This window comes from Erpetoichthys calabaricus, chromosome 16, assembly GCF_900747795.2.
Source record: "Erpetoichthys calabaricus chromosome 16, fErpCal1.3, whole genome shotgun sequence".
Lineage (NCBI taxonomy): Eukaryota > Metazoa > Chordata > Cladistia > Polypteriformes > Polypteridae > Erpetoichthys > Erpetoichthys calabaricus.
In genome coordinates this window covers 75,922,288-75,936,829 of record NC_041409.2, presented here as the reverse complement: position 1 = coordinate 75,936,829, position 14,542 = coordinate 75,922,288, and positions in this window count along the sequence as shown.

The window sequence follows — 14,542 nt, the reverse complement described above, 5'->3', positions numbered from 1 at the left end:
ACAGTGAATGTAAAAGATCACAGACTGCCAACTCTCACATTGTGCGACTCTTTGCCAAACCATAGAGGTTAATAGCTGTGTTGTGGGAGTCTGATCCTTCCAGGTTATGGAGGACTGCAACTTTGTTAACTAAGGCCAATGTCACATTACGCGACTTCTAGCTGTGGGGTATGTAAGATTTGCTAACCACAGTTGCTGATCACATCACTAGACCAAATCAGCTTGAACAACTGAAAATCACTGCCCATGTCTACTTTACTGGCCGAGTGCCGATTTTCAAGTGCAGTTGTGTCCACCAATAGTGTGCTGTCTGACAGAGCTGGCGCTACACAAAGTATTTAACAGCTGTGGCGAGTTTAGCAGCAACCTCTGCCCTTTCTACTTTCTTACATTCTGTCATGGTATGTAAAACGTGACAGACGAGACTCTCTGTTTTTGTGGTCCAAAGCTCACGTGTTGCCTGATGGAGGCGGCGCTATTATACAAAGGTATGACAGGTATTGTGAGTTCAGCTGCAGTCTCAGCCCTTTTTTCTTATTTTCTTTCTGTTTTAGTATGTAAAACACGAGACAAAAGAAAGACGAGCTACTGTTCTATTGGCAAGGTTCAGTACATACAGGTACATGTAGCTTATTCCTCATTGCTACAGTCTATGCATTATGCTTCTGGATGGGCATTTGCTGGATTTCAGATCTCATTAGATTAGATTAGATTACATAAATTTTATTAATCCCGAGGGGAAACATAAAGACCAAGGATACAGACTCAGAGGACAGATAATACAGCCAATCACAAAATCAAACATGTTTGATTTTATCAGACTAGTTAGACTAAGTTGCTGGGTATGTTACGTTAGGTGATTAGCTTCATGGGAGTGTGCTGCCAATTGCCTCTGACTTGCTAAAAATATATAAATGAAGGCTATGACTGAGTCGAAAGTCATCTAACATCACATAGTCTTTGGACGTTAACCCTGAGGGGGTCACAAAGACCTGCACCTTTATTATGACCAACCACTACACACCCACTGCTTTATCAAAAAGCTGTCTGATTTTCCTCATTTAAAGAGGCCAATGTTTTTATTCCTTGATTGATCATTCTTACCAGATCAAAGAGGTCCATAGTTTTACTACCTAAGAGTCTGATCCAACCAGAACAGAAGCGAGTTGCAGCTTCAATACCTACTGTGATAGATGGCTGGGGACCTTGTCCGGTCGGGACGCCCTATCGAGGAGAGGACCGGGGGAGTGGACATATCACCAGCAGCACCTCTCCCGGGACACAAGAGGGCAACCCCCTTGGTTTACATCGGGGCTACGGGACTGAAGCTTAGAAGCTCAATCTGGCGGGGGCCCATGGCCACCACCAGGGGCGTCTGGACAGTTCTGAAGCCGTGGTCTGCAGCACTTCCGTCACACCCGGATGTGCTGCTGGAACTTGATCAAGGAACACCTGGAGCACTTCCGGGTGCGGTATAAAGGAGGCCACCTCACTCCAGTGGAAGAGGACGGAGCTTGTGAGAGAGGAATAGAGGCAGCAGAAGGAGAGAAAGAGGGGACTCTGAGTCTTTACTGGTGATTGGTGCACTGTGTGTTGTGCAAGAACAAAACAAATGTGTGTGTTCTGGACATTGTTGGTCTGTGTGTCTGTCTGTAGCCGGGCTGATCTTCTACACTACGAATCTGAATATTCCAGGTCATTCATGCCCAGTTATAAAAGACTTGTTATACTAACTAAAAGAATTCCACAGTTTTATTGCATAACCGTCTCATCCTGACAGATGATGGAAACCTGCAGCTTTTTAATCTAAAAGTCTGAATCTGGCAGATCACAGAAGCCTACAGATTTATTAACAAAGAGTCTAACCCTGTGAGGTTATTGAGCCTGGAACTTTATTACCTAAGAATCTGAGCTTTCCAGATTACTGAGACCTGCTGCTTTATTAATTACTTAAATTGTTTATTCTACCCATTCAAAGAGGCCCATGGTTTTATTTTCTAACAGTCTGATCCTACCAGGCCAAAGAATCTAGCTTTATTCCTTAAAAAGCTGATGCCAACAATATATAGAGGCCTGCAGCTTTATTACCCAAGAGTGTGGTCATGTCACATCATGAAATCCTAAAGCTTTATTTAGAGTATGAACCTGCCAGCCAGAGAGGTCCACAGTTGTATGTGCCGTATCTCAGATATATCTGCCACTATACTGCTAGACAAAAAATCTGCTGGATGATAGAGATGCACAGCTGCACTGTATAAGTCCTATCTTATCAGATCATAGAGGCCTTCAGCATTGATCCTTAAAAGTCTGATGTTAACGGAACATAGGCATTTACTGTATATCCGCTGTATGCCTGTCTTCTGTGATGAGCACAAAGTAAGAAAAAATGAAAAAAATCTAACATTCACATTTAATCTTGCTCAAGTCTATGGAGCCATAGCTTTAATTACATCCAGTAGCCTGTCACTTCAGTATTACTGAGCCCAATTCTTGCCTCTGTGTTTCATTACAATGAAGTGTGATCCTGTCAGTGTTTGCTCATTTGAATTTATTATCTTGAACTATACCCTTTCCTCAAGTCCGGGGCTTGTAGCTTTATTATGTTAGATACCAGGAATCTCCAGATTTACTGCCTTGGAGTAAAATCTGGTTGAACATTTGAGATCTACAAATGAGTTACCGTTAGCTAGAACTGCCCCAAGACCCTGAATTGGATGAGGCCAGCTTAAGTTTATTATGTTATGTTACCTAGGACTGTGCTAATGTCAAGGAACTGCAGCTTTATTGTGCTGAGGCCTCATCTTGCTAGACGCCCACAACTTTATTACTGAGAAGAGGGACTTTGCAACAAAGGAGGGGAATGCAGCTTAGGCTGACCATACCAGATACCAGAGGACTGGAGACTAATTACCTCAGAATCTTATCCTGTCACATTGGCTAATTGTCCATCCTATCTGTTGGTGGTAAACTCTTGGCTGGGCACCAGCTGAGGCCTGAGGCATTTTTCTGGGTTGTGAAAGGTGTATTTCCATTGTTTCATCTATCGATTTGCTTTAATGACAGACTTGGAAATCTAAAAGATACAGTAAAATGGTGATGTGTGTATAATAAATCATGCAAAGCACAATGATTTAGTTGCATTCCTAATGTACAGTAATATTAACATAATTAAGCATTTATTTGCTGATAAATTTATACATTTAGCCAAAGCAGTTAGTCATGCAAGTTCCATTTTATGTTTCCAAGTGACTAGTCACATATTTGTGGAAACATTCTCACTTTGTAAAGCAGCACTAATCTGCAAGGGGAAGAGGGATCAGTACCGCAGCATGGGAACAAAACGGCAGGACATACTGTAGAGACACTGAGAAGATGACTCAGCGAGAAGCAGCATGCGGCGGCCCTTCAGCTCTCTGCACACTTCCTTACACCAACACCCTCAGGTCACAATCTAACAAATATTCTGAAAGCTGACAACAGCAGAGCAGTGACAGGAACCCTGATCCTCCCTTCCCGCCTGAGGTCAATGCCTCCCCCTTTCGAAAGCTAAAAAAAGAAACCCCATAAGTCCTGCCAAGTAGGCATCATTCAGGAGAGAGGCAATGAAGAATGGTGCAACTACAAAAATTATTTGGGTGGAGTGACCAGGATACTGGAAACTAGTGGACTGAAATCTAAAAAGGGCACCAACAGATACAGTTTGGTCAGAGATTGAACATGCAGGTGACATACAAGTAACTTTTTTACAAGTTTAAGGGGACAACATGCACAATGACACTAACTAGGAGTCTAACTTTCCCTGGTCAAAGAGACCAGTAGCTTGATTATCTGAAAGCCTGATCCTGTCAGACCTAGATGGTTTACAATATAATTCTGATCAAGTCCCATCATAGAATCCTGTGGCTTTATTATTCAAGACTCATATTCTGTAAGATTATAGAGGTCTGTGTCTTTTTAAGGAGAGAAAAAATCCATCCAAACCACAACGTCCTGCAGCATCCATTTTTTTTTTAACTGAAGATCCTCTCATAGGCCCTCTGTGTATAGATCTGCAGCTTTACTGCCTACATTTTTGATCTTGCCAGATTATAGTGGTCTGTCTCTTTAATAACTCAAGTCTGATTATAGTAGATCAAAAAAAACATGCTGCTTTATTGCATAACAGTCTGAATTTGCAAGGTCATACAGGCCTACACTGGCATTGGCTAAGATCTGATCGTGTTGTATCATAGCCAGCTGTACTTTTATTACTTTAAAGGGTGGTTGTTTAATGAAGCCTGCAGGTTGATTTCCTAAGAGTCTGACCTCTCCAGATCATACAGGTCTACCAGCAGGTCCGATCCTGCACAAACATACAGGTCGGCAGCTTCATTGTCTAGAAGACTGGTGCTACTGCGTAACAAAACCTGATCCTTACACATCCACAACCCACAGATTTATTGCTTTAACCCTAAATCTGTCATATCATAACAACACTCATATCACAAAGCCTAAGAGTTTAATCCAGTCAAATCAGAGGTGCTAAACACATTTTTGATAGGAGTTTGACCCAGCTGATTGTTCTACTTTCTTATTACTTCAAAGTCTCATCTGATTATGAAGGTTTTGTAACCTTCAACTTGATCTCCCTGTGCTTGTGGAGCAATTGTGATACTGCTTGTAAGAACAACAAGAAAATAAGAGAAAGATATGGGGATCCACCCCGTATATTTGACAAAAAAAGGAAAGGTCGCAGTGTAACAGAGTAGTCTCGTAAGACTGAGCCTAACATACGTTAGCTGATGAATGACAGGATCAAGGTGGTTTTATAGAGAGTTGGGAGGAAGAGGCATGTCTCTGTGGCTGGAAGCGGAAGTGATGAGAGGCTTGGGAGGTAAATGGGAGCTCTGTGGATTCGGGACTGGAAGGGTACTCTGGGGAGGAACCGGAAGTGTTGTTAGGTGAGTTTGGCTTCTGGGGATCTGCAGAAGAAGGAAGAGAGGCATTAGTACACCCTGTCAACCCTTGATCCGGTGGTACCACACTCTTAGTCGAGCCTATCGACTGCTTTCCAAGTGCACGTGTGTGACATACTATAGACTGATTCTGCTTCAACCCAGAAGCCTGACACTTCACTATTTGTCAGTTTCATTTAGCTAGGAAACTAAAGGGACCAGGAGACATAGTTGGCAGTGGCTGATACATATAAAGCAAGCCAAGTCAATCAAGAAAAAACATTAGGTGTTGATGGGTGAAGTACTTGGTGACACGTGAATACTTTGGGTATCAGTGGCTGTACTGTAGGTGGAAAGGACCAAGAGGCACATTTGTAGTTCAAGGCACTGAGGTGTTGCCCAGGTCTAAATAGAGTGGCAAAGGGGAGGACTGTAACTAAGCTAGGGGATGAGAAGATACAGGAAATAAATGGATTTGGAGTTTAAATGAATTTTAAAACCTTTCATCTACTTTCATACACAATTCTGGCCTTAAACAGTTTCTTTTCTACTTGGGTGCAGCACACTTGAAAACTGTCAGCTGGAATGCCTGCTGTGCTTCCGCAATGGTTGGGCATGAAGTGAATAACAGAGGCCGCTTCCATGTGGCAAACTGGCCAAGGATTAGAGGGGACTGGAGTGTTTGGAGCCGGCCAGCATATCTGATGAAAAGGCTGAATGAAAACAAGCTTTCAATTAGACATCTGCTAGCCGGAAACATTTCCTTGCTTCCAATCGGCTCTTCAGAGGCGCGTCTCTTGTTTACTTTCAACATTTCTCACTTATTGTATCTGAAATGCATCAAAGGCGTCCCTGGATCAGCACAGCCTACACTTCAGATGATTCTCAGATAGATAAAAGCAGGGAGAAGCATGCCGATCTGATTGATGCAGAGGAAACATTAATAATTCAGCCCACCGTGCTGCCACCCTGCCCACCTTAGACCTCAGAATGCCAGTCGGAGGTGGGGGGATGTTAGTGGGAACAGCAAACACATGCTCACACTTCTATTTACAGATTTTTAATTGAAGTTCTAATTAGAGACCTCTGAGATGCCAACTACGTGGCATGAAGTACCATCCCAGACAAGCCCACCAAGAATGGCTCAAAAATGGACTATTAAGGGTAGGAATCCGTGAGTGAGTGATTAAGATAATAATACACACTCAGAACCCAGGAGGCTGGCAGGGACCAACACCTGAACAGGAAGTGTTGGGGAAGATGCCATCAAAGAGCACAATGACATTTCTAGAGACAAGATGAAACACAAGCGCAATGCCAGTCCATTAAGCTCTCATGGCAAAGAGTGGAAAATGTCTCAAGAGGTGCAGTGATAACAAAGTGATGTGGAAGGACCATAGTGTCACGAGTAAAATTTCATAATTGGATTTGGATTTTAAAATGAGAATGCATGGCATGTCTGCAGATGAAAAAGTACGCATATTGCGCCCATCAACAACTAGGATTAAAAAAGCAGCTTGTCCTGAGATTGATGTCCCTTTTTGGTGGTGGGGTAGTTGACCTGAGCCAAGATTAAAAGCTGTGATGCTCTGCTGGGCTTTGATTTGTCTGGACTTTTACATAGTACCTGTACTGTATGTGCTTCCATAAGTGAGCAGTGTAGTTGAGATTCTTTCAAGATTTGCTGCCCATTTATGAGCAATTCTTCTGCACCCATTTCCAACACTCTGATATACCAATAGTTCAGGGTGTCTGCCAGGCCAACATCTTGCTGGTTCCCTTAGGGTCCATCTTCTGTCCCGTGCTATGCCTGCTCGTGACATTAATCTCTAAAACTGACGGCGCTGGAATGTTGCCATGGCAACCTCCCTCCATGAGGCTTAGTGGAACCCACTGCTGTCAGGCACTTGACCCAGTAAAAATAATGGAGCTTAACAAGGGCTAGATTGCAAATGCACTCCCTGCGTGACCAGCGAGCCCAGCATTACAGCATAACATAAGACACTCCAACATGCATCTTCAAGTCACGTTTTACGAGGGTGGGAACGAGAAAGGGGTAGGATTTCTTTAATCTTAAAGGCTTGGCAACTGCAGTGTAAAAGGGCAAGGGCTCACCTCAGCCCCTACCAGTCCCCTTATCCTCTTGTTGTAAAATGGATTGCAAACAGTGAGCGGGAGTCTTTTAAAGAATCACCTGTTTGGTAATGTTTCCATTTTGGTCAGACTAAGGGGACAGGGGTGTTGGCATCTTTTATTGAAGTTTTTGTTTATGATTTTAAATAGGATGGTACTCCCTTTTCAACATTTCCTTCTTATTATAAAAATGGGGTCTAATTTCATGGGTGCTTTATTATGAGTGGGAAGGGATCAACAATAATACAACAACGTCTGCATAATCAACTCTTTAAAGTGGTTACAAAAAGTTTAAAACAGTAAAATTACACAACAGTATATCTCAAAATCATAGAGAAAGACATCTACGACAAAACGTGAATAACTACAACAACACTGGATGATAGAACATTGGCTATTCCAGCTTCAATTTTTAACTTATGATCAATGTTTCTAGAAAAGTCTTCAGCTTCCTGAGCCTGTGAATTGGACTCAATGAGTTCATAAAACAGATACAAGAAATGTGAAACAAATAAAGTGTATTACTGTATGTCAGTTACAAGGAAGATCATCTAGGCAAGCATTTACAGTAAAATACTATTAAATCCGACACATGATTAAGGGCATAAAATGCAAAAGCATCTGTAGTTACGTACCATCATGTCAGTCTTTCTGTTCAGCTACCTGTCCGCATGAAACAACCTGGCTCCCTTTGGTTCAACTTTATTAGAATTTAGTACATTTGCTCTTCAAGGAACTCTGTTTGAAAATATAAGATTTTTAAATTCTGAAAATCTCCCATTTAAAAGGCATTGTTCAAGTATGGAATCATCTGTTTTAAAACAGAGAAACATTCTCTGCAACCTCAATTACTAATAAATATATTCTTTTAAATTCAGTTTGACAAAGATTATTTCAACTTTTATATTTTCCTCTTTTACACTTCTGAAAGCCACTCCTAATGGTAAAAGTCACATGGGCAGACTTCAACATAGATTTGAAGTCTCCATTGGATAGTTCCTTAAAAATTTTATAATTAAAAAAAATGCAATAAACCATTCACAATCAACAAGTAGGTAGTGCAAAAATATAATCTTGATATCACTGTAGTTTGAATATGGTGTCTTCGAAAGCTATTTCAGCCACCAAAGGCCTATTTTGGTTTTTAAAAAGCATGTATTTTAGGAACTCTGTTGTTTATATTTACTATAAATGCATTCTATTTGCAAAGTTATTTTTGATATGACTCATTGTTACAAAAATATTTAATAAACAAAAATGTGATATCTCTGTTTTTGATAAAGCAAATAAAAAAATATTTAAAATGCTCCAATATTTAAAACAGTTAACTAATTCTCCAAACACACCTGAATGCTATCAAATGTGTGTGTTTTTTAATAATTCCTATATAGCATCTTTCTCTATTAAACACCATTTCTAGGAGTTTTACACATACTGCAAAATACAATTGTTTTCATGTTCTTAACATAAGTACTGTACCATATATACTCACGGATAAATTGGGACTTGATTTTATCGTATAATTTCTGGTATTTTATAATGTCGGTCGTATAAGTCGAATGCGGTAAACTCACGCTATTGGTACAAGAAATTATGCTAACGCCCACCTGAGAGAGTAACCATGGAGCACACAGCCTTTTTTTTCTATGTGGGTGTGGCAATGTGCCGTATCAGTGTGCTCTCCTAACCTCTCTCTCTCTCTCTCTCTTTCTATTGTGCCTATGTGACCACACGGTGATACCCGAAATATTCCAAAGCAATGTTTGCACTGATTTGTGTTTTTTGTATCTCACACCCTCATACACCTTTATCGTAAGAGCATCCCTTATCTACGATGGAGTGTTTGATCAGAAGAAAATATGAAGCTGGTTTTAAATTAAACGTCGTTGAAGTAGCGAAAGAAATTGGTAACTGTGCTGCTGCAATAAAATTCAATGTGTCTGAGAAACTGATGTGAGATTGGAGAAGGCAACAAAATGTAAATAAATAAATAAATAAGTGTCGCATTTTTGAATAGGCCATTAAGGTAGGGTCTGATTTTATGATCGATTTTTTGGGTTTCAAGACCCACCTTATACGTGAGTATATATGGTAGCACTGGCAGGTCAAATGATCCCGACTGTACGTCCAAGATCAGTGGTGGGAATTGGACTAACAACCTTATATTTCCAGGTTCAAGACCTTAGTGACTAGAGAGTGACACTGTCTAAAAGAATATGGTCATTAAGTTCTTGTCCCTTATCCATGAAGACTTGATCATGGGTGGCTTGGTAGCACAAAAGGAATATATCATGTGTGCTGACTGATCTTTTCTGTTCATTAAAATAAAGTTATATATTTTAATACATTCTTGTTTATCATAGCACCGACGTGTTTCAGTATACTCTGTACACTTGACAGTAATGCTACAGTTCCTTGATACTTGGTCTGAATGCAGGCCCAATCATCATGTTTACACCTTGCGTCTGATGCTGTCAGGATGGACTCCAGCTTCTTGAAGCACTGAACTGGTTAGAAAATGAACAGCTGGATGAATGGCCTGAACAAACTGAGGACAGGGAAGACCATGATGGTACAGTGTGGCCTGCAGGAGGCACACCAGCCACCCAAACCTGACACAGACAGACACCAGGCACAAGTTCAGCACACAACACGTTTTATTTTGCAATAGGAAAATCTTCCCAATCGTTCCCACTTTCAGGGCACAGTATAATAATAAGCACATCACAATAAGGCAGCACTTTCATTTCTTCTTCTGTCTTTTCTCTCTCTCTTTCCCTCTTCCTCCGCTCCTCCTCTCCCTCCCAACTCTGGCTCCCAGAGTAGTGGCAACTGGCTCCTTTTAAGCTGCACCTGGGAGTGCTCCAGGTGGCTCGTTGGCAAGGTCTGGAATAACTTCCAGGTGTGGTGAAAGTCCAAAGTATTAGGGCTCTGCCATCTCTGTAGCACCCACTGGCAGTGCCCATGGAACTCAACAGAGCTACATCGAACTCCAATTCCCAGTGTGCCATGCGGGAATCCATGGTGCCACAGCAACCCCCAGAGGGGCTGCCCTCTAGCATCCCGGGAGAGATAATGCCCTGAACCCACTCTCTCTCCCTGAATCCTTCCATCAGACTGGTGCCCTGGTTGGGCAAGGCCCCTGGCCGTACATGACAACAGGTGTATTGTGACCCCGAGCTTCATGTAAACCTACTGGACTTCAAACATCATTACACTATGATTGAGTGACACTCAATTCTACAGATGCTTCTTAAATGAAGATGGAAAGATGGATGGATGCAGAATAATATACCTTGAGGGTTCCTAGAAGCTTATTTTACACCTTAGAGATAAGGGAAAAATCATACCACAGAAACACAAAGCATCAGTTTAACAGGCTAACAGTAAAGACTTCATAGCACTGGCCTAAAAATTACGCCAACTAAAAACTGAAATTGTAAACTGGAAAAACACAATGCAGTAGCCAACCTAAAGAGGACTGTAATTGAAATGTTCTTTTTTTAATATGTTTGTTTTTTTTCACCTTATAAATATTTTACTGGATTGCTTCTAATATTTTAGAGCATCATTTCTGTGGGATTCCATTGCAATTTTTCACTTTGGAAGCTGATGAAGTCTTTGAATATTTTAGGGAAGGCTTATTTGGGGGGTCTCCTTTCTGATATGTTTAGCCTGTAGTGGAGGAAGGCTAATAGGCTTGCGTAGGTGGCTCTGTTCATTTGTAATCTTGGAATCAGGGAGTCTCGCTTGTGACATTTTCAGCTTCAAACTGAAGAATTTTGCTAAATAATGCTTAGAAAATGTTATTTTTTTGGTGTTTCTCATCAGTATTTCAGCCTTTGGGTGTCTACTTTTACCATTTCAGACTATAACTGTTGCGTGTCTCCTATCAAACATATTCAGTGGAGGAAGCCCCTTGCACATGTGGAATGGGGTGTTACTTGTGTTATTTCAGTCTGCAGTTGAGGGGAAGCCTTCTTTCTAGTACTGTCAGCTTATAATGAGGGTGGTCTTCTTGTGAACATTTTCAGCCTGGCAATTGGGGAATTCTTCTAAATATTTAGCTAAATATTCCGAGGGGTCTCCTTTCTATTAATTCCATCCTTTAATGGGAGCGCTTGCTTGGAATATATTTTTTGCTGTAGGGGGTTTTTATCTTATAGTTTTATTCTGTAATACTAAGACCCCCCTTCTGCTATTTTTGGCTGTTACATCAAGGGGTTTGCCATTTCACATTTTCAGTTTAATATTTGGGCAACCCCCCAGTTTCTTCCCTCTTTCACATCTACTATACCAGCCAAGAGTGTAGCTCCATTTCTGGGTTCCTTTGTAATCTTCTCAGCTTGTAAGGTAGTGACCACTTTGTAAAATGGTCGCCTTGCTGAAATGTGTAGAGAGCCTCCGAGTGTCTTCAGAGATGAGCAGCCCACCAGTCACAGAGACAGAGCGACTGGCTGTGCTGTTATTCACACTGAGACAGAGCCATGGGGAGCCCAGGGAGAGCTAGCACACAGTGAATCGGGTGGGCTGTGTGCTTACAGACATTCATGGACACCTGCTTGGAAATGTTCAGTCTACGTTCTGTGGCCTCTTTTCTATTTATCTCCTTTCCCGATATAAAAGGCTGACTGATCTCACCCAAGAAAAATGACAGTGACAGAGCAGTTCCTCTAGGGTTAGGGACACTGGTAACACTACATTATTTTTGTGTAAGATAACAAGAAATAGGGACAAAAAATGACCCACCCATTAATGCGCCTGTTTAAAGTGGCACCATCTTCTGGCATGCTGTCCTTAGCAGCTGCCTGTTTTTATTCAGCTTGGTTGCTCTTTCCCAGCTTTAATCCCCCAGGAAAACTTTTTAAGGAATATATTTCTTGATCTAAAGCTAAACAAACACAGCCCCCAAATACATCATTTAATACACTCTGTGGGAATTGAGAGGCTGCTGGGCAAATAACATCGGAAGCAAAGGCCTGAAGCGAGCCCTCCCACTGGACATATCAACACGACAGATACATGACAATGCAGACAGACAAAACAACTAAAAACATAAACATGAACAAAAAGGAAACAGCACCTAATACACTCTCTTGTATCAAGAGGTACAGCAAGATTTAAAACTCACCTAATGACACTCCATATTTGTGTCAAGTAAATAGTGTCTGAACAGGTGTGACCACTGTAGTGGTCTTGTCCAGTGCCCTGGCTTCATTTTAAATGACCAGCAGCCCATGGGACCTGCACTGCTCTTTTTCCAGATAGCTGAACCTTCTATTTTTGTAATTTCATATCCCATAGACATGTGTGTTAGGTCAATCCATGACTCTAATCCGATCCCAAGAGAGTGAGTATGGGTGGAAAACTGGAGAATCCAGAAAAAAAAAAAAAACATAAACATGCATAGGGCGGCACGGTGGCGCAGTGGGTAGCGCTGCTGCCTCGCAGTTGGGAGATCTGGGGACCTGGGTTCGCTTCCCGGGTCCTCCCTGCGTGGAGTTTGCATGTTCTCCCCGTGTCTGCGTGGGTTTCCTTCGGGCGCTCCGTTTTCCTCCCACAGTCCAAAGACATGCAGGTTAGGTGGATTGGCGATTCTACATTGGCCCTAGTGTGTGCTTGGTGTGTTTGTGTGTGTCCTGTGGTGGGTTGGCACCCTGCCCAGGATTGGTTCCTGCCTTGTGCCCTGTGTTGGCTGGGATTGGCTCCAGCAGACCTCCGTGACCCTGTGTTCGGAAAATGGATGAATGGATAAACATGCATAGGACGTGCAAACTTCACATAGGCTGCTACCATCACTAAAGAGTGACAACAAAGAACACACATTGAAGGCACTTTCAAGAGCAAAAACAGAACTTAACCTCTTACTAGGCCTGAGGCAGGCCTACACATTCAACTGACAACATATCTTTAAACAGTCTATACACATAAAATAAAATGTAGTCACTAGCAGACAAAATTATGGTGTAACTAGCAGCAAAAATTTGTAGATTTAGGGTGATTAGTGCATGTCAAGAAACAAGCGGCTCGAACAGACTGAGAACTGGCTCATGACGTGAGGATCTCCTCCTGTTGTAGGAGAGCTGGGACCACTACTCTGGCCTTAATCTTTATTAGTAATTTAAATAAAAGGGTGATAGTGTAGATAAGGCAGGAAGTCAGGTTCAGCTCTCGGCCAGGTGATTGCCTGTGTGGCGTCTGCATGTTCTCCCAATGTTTATTGATGTTTCTTCATGTGCTCTGACTTTTCTCTCACATCCCCAAAGACAAGCAATTAAGATTAACCTCCAACTACATGTGTGAGTATGTGGTAAGAACGGATTGTCATCCTGTTTATGGCTGCTCTCTGCCTTGTACCTAGTACTGCTGGGATGGACTTTGGGCCTCTTGCAACCTTCAACTAAAACAAGGAGGTTTAGACACCAGATACTGTAGCTGGACTGTAGCAAACAGGTTGACAACATTTTTTGATTACAAAAAATTTCCAGATATTCTAGAGGAAACAAAAGCAAAACATATAAACTGGTAAGGATACAAAATTGGGGAAACATTTGATAAATGGAGTTTAATATACACTAATATAAATGCACAAAGTAAAATATGATTTTAATTTTTAGTAAGAGTATGCTGCATCTTATGAAAGAGAGTGTGGAGTCATACAGGATGCGATAGGATAGGACGCTTATTTTAAAGTGGTTTTGCTGTGTGGTTAACAAGTCAAGTAAGCATTAGCTTCAGCTGGAATAACATATGCAGGAGTGGTCCCCATATTATAAGACAAAAATCAAACAAGGAACTACTTTACTGATTCCTGGACGGTGCAGTATGAGGAATGAGAAAAGACTGAATTTTGAAGCATAAATGTGGCCTAACTAATCCAGAGACCTGGGCTCAATCCCAAGCCCAATCACTGTTTGCGTGAAGGTCCCATGTTCTCCTTGTTTATGTATGTTTTCTTCCTTCAATCTACAGACATGCATGTGTGAGTAAGCCTTGTGTAGAGCGTTAGTTTCTCATTAGTAGCCAGTTATGCCAGCAGCCTTCAGCCCTCATGTCCCTGAACTGAATGAAGTGGGTCCTGAAAAGCCGAGATGACTTAAGTCTTTAACATTTTGAGGGAGTAAGTAAAGTGGATAACAGTTGTTTCTGAAAATAATAAGGGAACATAGATGGAAACTGCTTAAGAATATACTAACATGTTTATAGGGTTTACATTTTGTCAGAGTACAGTGAAATTTTCACTTGTATGTGCTAATCAACATGCAACATATCACTCATTCCTGCACCATGAGTGAGTAGAACTGCCTCACCTCCAAATATCTGTCTTCTTTACCTAAAATAAATACCGTACCTCAGGACATCTTGAAAAAGACTGCAGTGATACTGAAAAATACAAATACACATGATAGGACAATAAGCAAAAATAACATACAGCAAAGCAAAAATTCAGTAAAGGACTGATAAGGGAGAATAGA